The sequence below is a fragment of the Eleutherodactylus coqui genome, unplaced genomic scaffold (assembly GCF_035609145.1).
Source record: "Eleutherodactylus coqui strain aEleCoq1 unplaced genomic scaffold, aEleCoq1.hap1 HAP1_SCAFFOLD_70, whole genome shotgun sequence".
Lineage (NCBI taxonomy): Eukaryota > Metazoa > Chordata > Amphibia > Anura > Eleutherodactylidae > Eleutherodactylus > Eleutherodactylus coqui.
The window spans coordinates 254,104-266,932 of record NW_027102328.1 but is presented as its reverse complement, the minus strand read 5'-3'; the positions used below and the strand labels follow the sequence as shown (position 1 = coordinate 266,932).

The following is a 12,829-nucleotide window of genomic DNA, read 5'->3' as shown; positions in this document are numbered from 1 at the left end:
CAACCCTTCTATGTCTGTTTAGCAGATTTTGAGCACATTTTTGATTTTCCACCAAAGCTTTGTTTCTTTACCTCCATATTTTATGTTAAGACGCTTAGAGGAGCTAAGAAGAGCATTTTTCAGAGCCTGGATAGCTCAGTCGGTAGAGCATCAGACTTTTAATCTGAGGATCCAGGGTTCAAGTTTCTGTTCAGGCGTGCTTGCTAAAGCAAGCAGTCAAATGTCTTTATTGAGCACATCTTTGATTTTCCACTGAGTCTTTGCTTCTATATTGTCGTGTACTACTGTGCAAAACTGAGGGCATAGAAGCAGCTTGAGAAAATCTTTGTTTTTTGCAGAAACAACCCTTCTATGTCTGTTTAGCAAATTTTGGGCACATTGTTGATTTTCCACCAAAGCTTTGTTTCTTTACCTCCAGATTTTATGTTAAGACGCTTAGAGGAGCTAAGAAGAGCATTTTTCAGAGCCTGGATAGCTCAGTCGGTAGAGCATCAGACTTTTAATCTGAGGATCCAGGGTTCAAGTTTCTGTTCAGGCGTGCTTGCTAAAGCAAGCAGTCAAATGTCTTTATTGAGCACATCTTTGATTTTCCACTGAGTCTTTGCTTCTATATTGTCGTGTACTACTGTGCAAAACTGAGGGCATAGAAGCAGCTTGAGAAAATCTTTGTTTTTTGCAGAAACAACCCTTCTATGTCTGTTTAGCAAATTTTGGGCACATTGTTGATTTTCCACCAAAGCTTTGTTTCTTTACCTCCAGATTTTATGTTAAGGCGCTTAGAGGAGCTAAGAAGAGCATTTTTCAGAGCCTGGATAGCTCAGTCGGTAGAGCATCAGACTTTTAATCTGAGGGTCCAGGGTTCAAGTCCCTGTTCAGGTGTACTTGCTAAAGCAAGCTGTCAAATGTCTTTATTGAGCACATCTTTGATTTTCCACTGAGTCTCTGCATCTTCAGTGCCGTGTTCTACTGTGCAAAACCAAGGGTATAGAAGCAACTTGAGAACATCTTTGCTTATTGCAGAAACAACCCTTCTATGTCTGTTTAGCAGATTTTGAGCACATTTTTGATTTTCCACCAAAGCTTTGTTTCTTTACCTCCATATTTTATGTTAAGACGCTTAGAGGAGCTAAGAAGAGCATTTTTCAGAGCCTGGAAAGCTCAGTCGGTAGAGCATCAGACTTTTAATCTGAGGGTCCAGGGTTCAAGTCCCTGTTCAGGCGTACTTGCTAAAGCAAGCTGTCAAATGTCTTTATTGAGCACATCTTTGATTTTCCACTGAGTCTCTGCATCTTCAGTGCCGTGTTCTACTGTGCAAAACCAAGGGTATAGAAGCAACTTGAGAACATCTTTGCTTATTGCAGAAACAACCCTTCTATGTCTGTTTAGCAGATTTTGAGCACATTTTTGATTTTCCACCAAAGCTTTGTTTCTTTACCTCCATATTTTATGTTAAGACGCTTAGAGGAGCTAAGAAGAACATTTTTCAGAGCCTGGATAGCTCAGTCGGTAGAGCATCAGACTTTTAATCTGAGGGTCCAGGGTTCAAATCCCTGTTCAGGCGTACTTGCTAAAGCAAGCTGTGAAATGTCTTTATTGAGCACATCTTTGATTTTCCACTGAGTCTTTGCTTCTATATCGTCGTGTACTACTGTGCAAAACTGAGGGCATAGAAGCAGCTTGAGAAAATCTTTGTTTTTTGCAGAAACAACCCTTCTATGTCTGTTTAGCAAATTTTGGGCACATTGTTGATTTTCCACCAAAGCTTTGTTTCTTTACCTCCATATTTTATGTTAAGACGCTTAGAGGAGCTAAGAAAAGCATTTTTCAGAGCCTGGATAGCTCAGTCGGTAGAGCATCAGACTTTTAATCTGAGGATCCAGGGTTCAAGTTTCTGTTCAGGCGTGCTTGCTAAAGCAAGCAGTCAAATGTCTTTATTGAGCACATCTTTGATTTTCCACTGAGTCTTTGCTTCTATATCGTCGTGTACTACTGTGCAAAACTGAGGGCATAGAAGCAGCTTGAGAAAATCTTTGTTTTTTGCAGAAACAACCCTTCTATGTCTGTTTAGCAAATTTTGGACACATTGTTGATTTTCCAGCAAAGCTTTGTTTCTTTACCTCCATATTTTATGTTAAGACGCTTAGAGGAGCTAAGAAGAGCATTTTTTAGAGCCTGGATAGCTCAGTCGGTAGAGCATCAGACTTTTAATCTGAGGATCCAGGGTTCAAATTTTGGGCACATTGTTGATTTTCCAGCAAAGCTTTGTTTCTTTACCTCCATATTTTATGTTAAGACGCTTAGAGGAGCTAAGAAGAGCATTTTTCAGAGCCTGGATAGCTCAGTCGGTAGAGCATCAGACTTTTAATCTGAGGATCCAGGGTTCAAGTTCCTGTTCAGGCGTGCTTGCTAAAGCAAGCTGTCAAATGTCTTTATTGAGCACATCTTTGATTTTCCACTGAGTCTCTGCATCTTCAGTGCCGTGTTCTACTGTGCAAAACCAAGGGTATAGAAGCAGCTTGAGAAAATCTTTGTTTTTTGCAGAAACAACCCTTCTATGTCTGTTTAGCAAATTTTGAGCACATTTTTGATTTTCCACCAAAGCTTTGTTTCTTTACCGCCATATTTTATGTTAAGACGCTTAGAGGAGCTAAGAAGAGCATTTTTCAGAGCCTGGATAGCTCAGTCGGTAGAGCATCAGACTTTTAATCTGAGGATCCAGGGTTCAAGTTCCTGTTCAGGCGTGCTTGATAAAGCAAGCTGTCAAATGTCTTTATTGAGCACATCTTTGATTTTCCACTGAGTCTCTGCATCTTCAGTGCCGTGTTCTACTGTGCAAAACCAAGGGTATAGAAGCAGCTTGAGAAAATCTTTGCTTATTGCAGAAACAACCCTTCTATGTCTGTTTAGCAGATTTTGAGCACATTTTTGATTTTCCACCAAAGCTTTGTTTCTTAACCTCCATATTTTATCTTAAGACGCTTAGAGGAGCTAAGAAGAGCATTTTTCAGAGCCTGGATAGCTCAGTCGGTAGAGCATCAGACTTTTAATCTGAGGGTCCAGGGTTCAAGTCCCTGTTCAGGTGTACTTGCTAAAGCAAGCTGTCAAATGTCTTTATTGAGCACATCTTTGATTTTCCACTGAGTCTTTGCTTCTTTATTCTCGTGTTCTACTGTGCAAAACTGAGGGTATAGAAGCAGCTTGAGAAAATCTTTGTTTTTTGCAGAAACAACCCTTCTATGTCTGTTTAGCAAATTTTGAGCACATTTTTGATTTTCCACCAAAGCTTTGTTTCTTTACCTCCATATTTTATGTTAAGACGCTTAGAGGAGCTAAGAAGAGCATTTTTTAGAGCCTGGATAGCTCAGTCGGTAGAGCATCAGACTTTTAATCTGAGGATCCAGGGTTCAAGTTCCTGTTCAGGCGTGCTTGCTAAAGCAAGCTGTCAAATGTCTTTATTGAGCACATCTTTGATTTTCCACTGAGTCTCTGCATCTTGAGTGCCGTGTTCTACTGTGCAAAACCAAGGGTATAGAAGCAGCTTGAGAAAATCTTTGTTTTTTGCAGAAACAACCCTTCTATGTCTGTTTAGCAAATTTTGAGCACATTTTTGATTTTCCACCAAAGCTTTGTTTCTTTACCGCCATATTTTATGTTAAGACGCTTAGAGGAGCTAAGAAGAGCATTTTTCAGAGCCTGGATAGCTCAGTCGGTAGAGCATCAGACTTTTAATCTGAGGATCCAGGGTTCAAGTTCCTGTTCAGGCGTGCTTGCTAAAGCAAGCTGTCAAATGTCTTTATTGAGCACATCTTTGATTTTCCACTGAGTCTCTGCATCTTCAGTGCCGTGTTCTACTGTGCAAAACCAAGGGTATAGAAGCAGCTTGAGAAAATCTTTGCTTATTGCAGAAACAACCCTTCTATGTCTGTTTAGCAGATTTTGAGCACATTTTTGATTTTCCACCAAAGCTTTGTTTCTTAACCTCCATATTTTATGTTAAGACGCTTAGAGGAGCTAAGAAGAGCATTTTTCAGAGCCTGGATAGCTCAGTCGGTAGAGCATCAGACTTTTAATCTGAGGGTCCAGGGTTCAAGTCCCTGTTCAGGCGTACTTGCTAAAGCAAGCTGTCAAATGTCTTTATTGAGCACATCTTTGATTTTCCACTGAGTCTTTGCTTCTTTATTCTCGTGTTCTACTGTGCAAAACTGAGGGTATAGAAGCAGCTTGAGAAAATCTTTGTTTTTTGCAGAAACAACCCTTCTATGTCTGTTTAGCAAATTTTGGGCACATTGTTGATTTTCCACCAAAGCTTTGTTTCTTTACCTCCATATTTTATGTTAAGACGCTTAGAGGAGCTAAGAAAAGCATTTTTCAGAGCCTGGATAGCTCAGTCGGTAGAGCATCAGACTTTTAATCTGAGGATCCAGGGTTCAAGTTTCTGTTCAGGCGTGCTTGCTAAAGCAAGCAGTCAAATGTCTTTATTGAGCACATCTTTGATTTTCCACTGAGTCTTTGCTTCTATATCGTCGTGTACTACTGTGCAAAACTGAGGGCATAGAAGCAGCTTGAGAAAATCTTTGTTTTTTGCAGAAACAACCCTTCTATGTCTGTTTAGCAAATTTTGGACACATTGTTGATTTTCCAGCAAAGCTTTGTTTCTTTACCTCCATATTTTATGTTAAGACGCTTAGAGGAGCTAAGAAGAGCATTTTTTAGAGCCTGGATAGCTCAGTCGGTAGAGCATCAGACTTTTAATCTGAGGATCCAGGGTTCAAATTTTGGGCACATTGTTGATTTTCCAGCAAAGCTTTGTTTCTTTACCTCCATATTTTATGTTAAGACGCTTAGAGGAGCTAAGAAGAGCATTTTTCAGAGCCTGGATAGCTCAGTCGGTAGAGCATCAGACTTTTAATCTGAGGATCCAGGGTTCAAGTTCCTGTTCAGGCGTGCTTGCTAAAGCAAGCTGTCAAATGTCTTTATTGAGCACATCTTTGATTTTCCACTGAGTCTCTGCATCTTCAGTGCCGTGTTCTACTGTGCAAAACCAAGGGTATAGAAGCAGCTTGAGAAAATCTTTGTTTTTTGCAGAAACAACCCTTCTATGTCTGTTTAGCAAATTTTGAGCCATTTTTGATTTTCCACCAAAGCTTTGTTTCTTTACCGCCATATTTTATGTTAAGACGCTTAGAGGAGCTAAGAAGAGCATTTTTCAGAGCCTGGATAGCTCAGTCGGTAGAGCATCAGACTTTTAATCTGAGGATCCAGGGTTCAAGTTCCTGTTCAGGCGTGCTTGCTAAAGCAAGCTCTCAAATGTCTTTATTGAGCACATCTTTGATTTTCCACTGAGTCTCTGCATCTTCAGTGCCGTGTTCTACTGTGCAAAACCAAGGGTATAGAAGCAGCTTGAGAAAATCTTTGCTTATTGCAGAAACAACCCTTCTATGTCTGTTTAGCAGATTTTGAGCACATTTTTGATTTTCCACCAAAGCTTTGTTTCTTAACCTCCATATTTTATGTTAAGACGCTTAGAGGAGCTAAGAAGAGCATTTTTCAGAGCCTGGATAGCTCAGTCGGTAGAGCATCAGACTTTTAATCTGAGGGTCCAGGGTTCAAGTCCCTGTTCAGGCGTACTTGCTAAAGCAAGCTGTCAAATGTCTTTATTGAGCACATCTTTGATTTTCCACTGAGTCTTTGCTTCTTTATTCTCGTGTTCTACTGTGCAAAACTGAGGGTATAGAAGCAGCTTGAGAAAATCTTTGTTTTTTGCAGAAACAACCCTTCTATGTCTGTTTAGCAAATTTTGAGCACATTTTTGATTTTCCACCAAAGCTTTGTTTCTTTACCTCCATATTTTATGTTAAGACGCTTAGAGGAGCTAAGAAGAGATTTTTCAGAGCCTGGATAGCTCAGTCGGTAGAGCATCAGACTTTTAATCTGAGGATCCAGGGTTCAAGTTCCTGTTCAGGCGTGCTTGCTAAAGCAAGCTGTCAAATGTCTTTATTGAGCACATCTTTGATTTTCCACTGAGTCTCTGCATCTTCAGTGCCGTGTTCTACTGTGCAAAACCAAGGGTATAGAAGCAGCTTGAGAAAATCTTTGTTTTTTGCAGAAACAACCCTTCTATGTCTGTTTAGCAAATTTTGAGCACATTTTTGATTTTCCACCAAAGCTTTGTTTCTTTACCGCCATATTTTATGTTAAGACGCTTAGAGGAGCTAAGAAGAGCATTTTTCAGAGCCTGGATAGCTCAGTCGGTAGAGCATCAGACTTTTAATCTGAGGATCCAGGGTTCAAGTTCCTGTTCAGGCGTGCTTGCTAAAGCAAGCTGTCAAATGTCTTTATTGAGCACATCTTTGATTTTCCACTGAGTCTCTGCATCTTCAGTGCTGTGTTCTACTGTGCAAAACCAAGGGTATAGAAGCAGCTTGAGAAAATCTTTGCTTATTGCAGAAACAACCCTTCTATGTCTGTTTAGCAGATTTTGAGCACATTTTTGATTTTCCACCAAAGCTTTGTTTCTTAACCTCCATATTTTATGTTAAGACGCTTAGAGGAGCTAAGAAGAGCATTTTTCAGAGCCTGGATAGCTCAGTCGGTAGAGCATCAGACTTTTAATCTGAGGGTCCAGGGTTCAAGTCCCTGTTCAGGCGTACTTGCTAAAGCAAGCTGTCAAATGTCTTTATTGAGCACATCTTTGATTTTCCACTGAGTCTTTGCTTCTTTATTCTCGTGTTCTACTGTGCAAAACTGAGGGTATAGAAGCAGCTTGAGAAAATCTTTGTTTTTTGCAGAAACAACCCTTCTCTGTCTGTTTAGCAAATTTTGAGCACATTTTTGATTTTCCACCAAAGCTTTGTTTCTTTACCTCCATATTTTATGTTAAGACGCTTAGAGGAGCTAAGAAGAGCATTTTTTAGAGCCTGGATAGCTCAGTCGGTAGAGCATCAGACTTTTAATCTGAGGATCCAGGGTTCAAATTTTGGGCACATTGTTGATTTTCCACCAAAGCTTTGTTTCTTTACCTCCATATTTTATGTTAAGACGCTTAGAGGAGCTAAGAAGAGCATTTTTTAGAGCCTGGATAGCTCAGTCGGTAGAGCATCAGACTTTTAATCTGAGGGTCCAGGGTTCAAGTCCCTGTTCAGGCGTACTTGCTAAAGCAAGCTGTCAAATGTCTTTATTGAGCACATCTTTGATTTTCCACTGAGTCTTTGCTTCTTTATTGTCGTGTTCTACTGTGCAAAACTGAGGGTATAGAAGCAGCTTGAGAAAATCTTTGTTTTTTGCAGAAACAACCCTTCTATGTCTGTTTAGCAAATTTTGGGCACATTGTTGATTTTCCACCAAAGCTTTGTTTCTTTACCTCCATATTTTATGTTAAGACGCTTAGAGGAGCTAAGAAAAGCATTTTTCAGAGCCTGGATAGCTCAGTCGGTAGAGCATCAGACTTTTAATCTGAGGATCCAGGGTTCAAGTTTCTGTTCAGGCGTGCTTGCTAAAGCAAGCAGTCAAATGTCTTTATTGAGCACATCTTTGATTTTCCACTGAGTCTTTGCTTCTATATCGTCGTGTACTACTGTGCAAAACTGAGGGCATAGAAGCAGCTTGAGAAAATCTTTGTTTTTTGCAGAAACAACCCTTCTATGTCTGTTTAGCAAATTTTGGACACATTGTTGATTTTCCAGCAAAGCTTTGTTTCTTTACCTCCATATTTTATGTTAAGACGCTTAGAGGAGCTAAGAAGAGCATTTTTTAGAGCCTGGATAGCTCAGTCGGTAGAGCATCAGACTTTTAATCTGAGGATCCAGGGTTCAAATTTTGGGCACATTGTTGATTTTCCAGCAAAGCTTTGTTTCTTTACCTCCATATTTTATGTTAAGACGCTTAGAGGAGCTAAGAAGAGCATTTTTCTGACCCTGGATAGCTCAGTCGGTAGAGCATCAGACTTTTAATCTGAGGATCCAGGGTTCAAGTTCCTGTTCAGGCGTGCTTGCTAAAGCAAGCTGTCAAATGTCTTTATTGAGCACATCTTTGATTTTCCACTGAGTCTCTGCATCTTCAGTGCCGTGTTCTACTGTGCAAAACCAAGGGTATAGAAGCAGCTTGAGAAAATCTTTGTTTTTTGCAGAAACAACCCTTCTATGTCTGTTTAGCAAATTTTGAGCCATTTTTGATTTTCCACCAAAGCTTTGTTTCTTTACCGCCATATTTTATGTTAAGACGCTTAGAGGAGCTAAGAAGAGCATTTTTCAGAGCCTGGATAGCTCAGTCGGTAGAGCATCAGACTTTTAATCTGAGGATCCAGGGTTCAAGTTCCTGTTCAGGCGTGCTTGCTAAAGCAAGCTGTCAAATGTCTTTATTGAGCACATCTTTGATTTTCCACTGAGTCTCTGCATCTTCAGTGCCGTGTTCTACTGTGCAAAACCAAGGGTATAGAAGCAGCTTGAGAAAATCTTTGCTTATTGCAGAAACAACCCTTCTATGTCTGTTTAGCAGATTTTGAGCACATTTTTGATTTTCCACCAAAGCTTTGTTTCTTAACCTCCATATTTTATGTTAAGACGCTTAGAGGAGCTAAGAAGAGCATTTTTCAGAGCCTGGATAGCTCAGTCGGTAGAGCATCAGACTTTTAATCTGAGGGTCCAGGGTTCAAGTCCCTGTTCAGGCGTACTTGCTAAAGCAAGCTGTCAAATGTCTTTATTGAGCACATCTTTGATTTTCCACTGAGTCTTTGCTTCTTTATTCTCGTGTTCTACTGTGCAAAACTGAGGGTATAGAAGCAGCTTGAGAAAATCTTTGTTTTTTGCAGAAACAACCCTTCTATGTCTGTTTAGCAAATTTTGAGCACATTTTTGATTTTCCACCAAAGCTTTGTTTCTTTACCTCCATATTTTATGTTAAGACGCTTAGAGGAGCTAAGAAGAGCATTTTTTAGAGCCTGGATAGCTCAGTCGGTAGAGCATCAGACTTTTAATCTGAGGATCCAGGGTTCAAATTTTGGGCACATTGTTGATTTTCCACCAAAGCTTTGTTTCTTTACCTCCATATTTTATGTTAAGACGCTTAGAGGAGCTAAGAAGAGCATTTTTTAGAGCCTGGATAGCTCAGTCGGTAGAGCATCAGACTTTTAATCTGAGGGTCCAGGGTTCAAGTCCCTGTTCAGGCGTACTTGCTAAAGCAAGCTGTCAAATGTCTTTATTGAGCACATCTTTGATTTTCCACTGAGTCTCTGCATCTTCAGTGCCGTGTTCTACTGTGCAAAACCAAGGGTATAGAAGCAACTTGAGAACATCTTTGTTTTTTGCAGAAACAACCCTTCTATGTCTGTTTAGCAGATTTTGAGCACATTTTTGATTTTCCACCAAAGCTTTGTTTCTTTACCTCCATATTTTATGTTAAGACGCTTAGAGGAGCTAAGAAAAGCATTTTTCAGAGCCTGGAAAGCTCAGTCGGTAGAGCATCAGACTTTTAATCTGAGGGTCCAGGGTTCAAGTCCCTGTTCAGGCGTACTTGGTAAAGCAAGCTGTCAAATGTCTTTATTGAGCACATCTTTGATTTTCCACTGAGTCTCTGCATCTTCAGTGCCGTGTTCTACTGTGCAAAACCAAGGGTATAGAAGCAACTTGAGAACATCTTTGCTTATTGCAGAAACAACCCTTCTATGTCTGTTTAGCAGATTTTGAGCACATTTTTGATTTTCCACCAAAGCTTTGTTTCTTTACCTCCATATTTTATGTTAAGATGCTTAGAGGAGCTAAGAAGAGCATTTTTCAGAGCCTGGATAGCTCAGTCGGTAGAGCATCAGACTTTTAATCTGAGGGTCCAGGGTTCAAGTCCCTGTTCAGGCGTACTTGCTAAAGCAAGCTGTCAAATGTCTTTATTGAGCACATCTTTGATTTTCCACTGAGTCTCTGCTTCTTTATTGTCGTGTTCTACTGTGCAAAACCAAGGGTATAGAAGCAGCTTGAGAAAATCTTTGTTTTTTGCAGAAACAACCCTTCTATGTCTGTTTAGCAAATTTTGAGCACATTTTTGATTTTCCACCAAAGCTTTGTTTCTTTACCTCCATATTTTATGTTAAGACGCTTAGAGGAGCTAAGAAGAGCATTTTTCAGAGCCTGGAAAGCTCAGTCGGTAGAGCATCAGACTTTTAATCTGAGGGTCCAGGGTTCAAGTCCCTGTTCAGGCGTACTTGCTAAAGCAAGCTGTCAAATGTCTTTATTGAGCACATCTTTGATTTTCCACTGAGTCTCTGCATCTTCAGTGCCGTGTTCTACTGTGCAAAACCAAGGGTATAGAAGCAACTTGAGAACATCTTTGCTTATTGCAGAAACAACCCTTCTATGTCTGTTTAGCAGATTTTGAGCACATTTTTGATTTTCCACCAAAGCTTTGTTTCTTTACCTCCATATTTTATGTTAAGACGCTTAGAGGAGCTAAGAAGAACATTTTTCAGAGCCTGGATAGCTCAGTCGGTAGAGCATCAGACTTTTAATCTGAGGGTCCAGGGTTCAAGTCCCTGTTCAGGTGTACTTGCTAAAGCAAGCTGTGAAATGTCTTTATTGAGCACATCTTTGATTTTCCACTGAGTCTTTGCTTCTTTATTGTCGTGTTCTACTGTGCAAAACTGAGGGTATAGAAGCAGCTTGAGAAAATCTTTGTTTTTTGCAGAAACAACCCTTCTATGTCTGTTTAGCAAATTTTGGGCACATTGTTGATTTTCCACCAAAGCTTTGTTTCTTTACCTCCATATTTTATGTTAAGACACTTAGAGGAGCTAAGAAGAGCATTTTTCAGAGCCTGGATAGCTCAGTCGGTAGAGCATCAGACTTTTAATCTGAGGATCCAGGGTTCAAGTTTCTGTTCAGGCGTGCTTGCTAAAGCAAGCAGTCAAATGTCTTTATTGAGCACATCTTTGATTTTCCACTGAGTCTTTGCTTCTATATTGTCGTGTACTACTGTGCAAAACTGAGGGCATAGAAGCAGCTTGAGAAAATCTTTGTTTTTTGCAGAAACAACCCTTCTATGTCTGTTTAGCAAATTTTGGACACATTGTTGATTTTCCAGCAAAGCTTTGTTTCTTTACCTCCATATTTTATGTTAAGACGCTTAGAGGAGCTAAGAAGAGCATTTTTCAGAGCCTGGATAGCTCAGTCGGTAGAGCATCAGACTTTTAATCTGAGGATCCAGGGTTCAAGTTCCTGTTCAGGCGTGCTTGCTAAAGCAAGCTGTCAAATGTCTTCATTGAGCACATCTTTGATTTTCCACTGAGTCTCTGCATCTTCAGTGCCGTGTTCTACTGTGCAAAACCAAGGGTATAGAAGCAGCTTGAAAAAATCTTTGCTTATTGCAGAAACAACCCTTCTATGTCTGTTTAGCAGATTTTGAGCACATTTTTGATTTTCCACCAAAGCTTTGTTTCTTAACCTCCATATTTTATGTTAAGACGCTTAGAGGAGCTAAGAAGAGCATTTTTCAGACCCTGGATAGCTCAGTCGGTAGAGCATCAGACTTTTAATCTGAGGGTCCAGGGTTCAAGTCCCTGTTCAGGCGTACTTGCTAAAGCAAGCTGTCAAATGCCTTTATTGAGCACATCTTTGATTTTCCACTGAGTCTTTGCTTCTTTATTGTCGTGTTCTACTGTGCAAAACTGAGGGTATAGAAGCAGCTTGAGAAAATCTTTGTTTTTTGCAGAAACAACCCTTCTATGTCTGTTTAGCAAATTTTGAGCACATTTTTGATTTTCCACCAAAGCTTTGTTTCTTTACCTCCATATTTTATGTTAAGACGCTTAGAGGAGCTAAGAAGAGCATTTTTTAGAGCCAGGATAGCTCAGTCGGTAGAGCATCAGACTTTTAATCTGAGGATCCAGGGTTCAAATTTTGGGCACATTGTTGATTTTCCACCAAAGCTTTGTTTCTTTACCTCCATATTTTATGTTAAGACGCTTAGAGGAGCTAAGAAGAGCATTTTTCAGAGCCTGGATAGCTCAGTCGGTAGAGCATCAGACTTTTAATCTGAGGGTCCAGGGTTCAAGTCCCTGTTCAGGCGTACTTGCTAAAGCAAGCTGTCAAATGTCTTTATTGAGCACATCTTTGATTTTCCACTGAGTCTCTGCATCTTCAGTGCCGTGTTCTACTGTGCAAAACCAAGGGTATAGAAGCAGCTTGAGAAAATCTTTGTTTTTTGCAGAAACAACCCTTCTATGTCTGTTTAGCAAATTTTGAGCACATTTTTGATTTTCCACCAAAGCTTTGTTTCGTAACCTCCATATTTTATGTTAAGACACTTAGAGGAGCTAAGAAGAGCATTTTTCAGAGCCTGGATAGCTCAGTCGGTAGAGCATCAGACTTTTAATCTGAGGATCCAGGGTTCAAGTTTCTGTTCAGGCGTGCTTGCTAAAGCAAGCAGTCAAATGTCTTTATTGAGCACATCTTTGATTTTCCACTGAGTCGTTGCTTCTATATTGTCGTGTACTACTGTGCAAAACTGAGGGCATAGAAGCAGCTTGAGAAAATCTTTGTTTTTTGCAGAAACAACCCTTCTATGTCTGTTTAGCAAATTTTGGACACATTGTTGATTTTCCAGCAAAGCTTTGTTTCTTTACCTCCATATTTTATGTTAAGACGCTTAGAGGAGCTAAGAAGAGCATTTTTCAGAGCCTGGATAGCTCAGTCGGTAGAGCATCAGACTTTTAATCTGAGGATCCAGGGTTCAAGTTCCTGTTCAGGCGTGCTTGCTAAAGCAAGCTGTCAAATGTCTTCATTGAGCACATCTTTGATTTTCCACTGAGTCTTTGCTTCTTTATTGTCGTGTTCTACTGTGCAAAACT

At 40.0% G+C, this 12,829-nt stretch overlaps 1 non-coding gene across 1 annotated transcript; it reads left to right on the top strand.

The window, feature by feature from the left end:
* Positions 1–1,488: 1,488 nt before the first annotated feature.
* TRNAK-UUU (transfer RNA lysine (anticodon UUU)) lies at positions 1,489–1,561 on the top strand. Its single transcript has one exon. It is a non-coding gene; the product is annotated as a tRNA-Lys (tRNA).
* Positions 1,562–12,829: the final 11,268 nt, after the last annotated feature.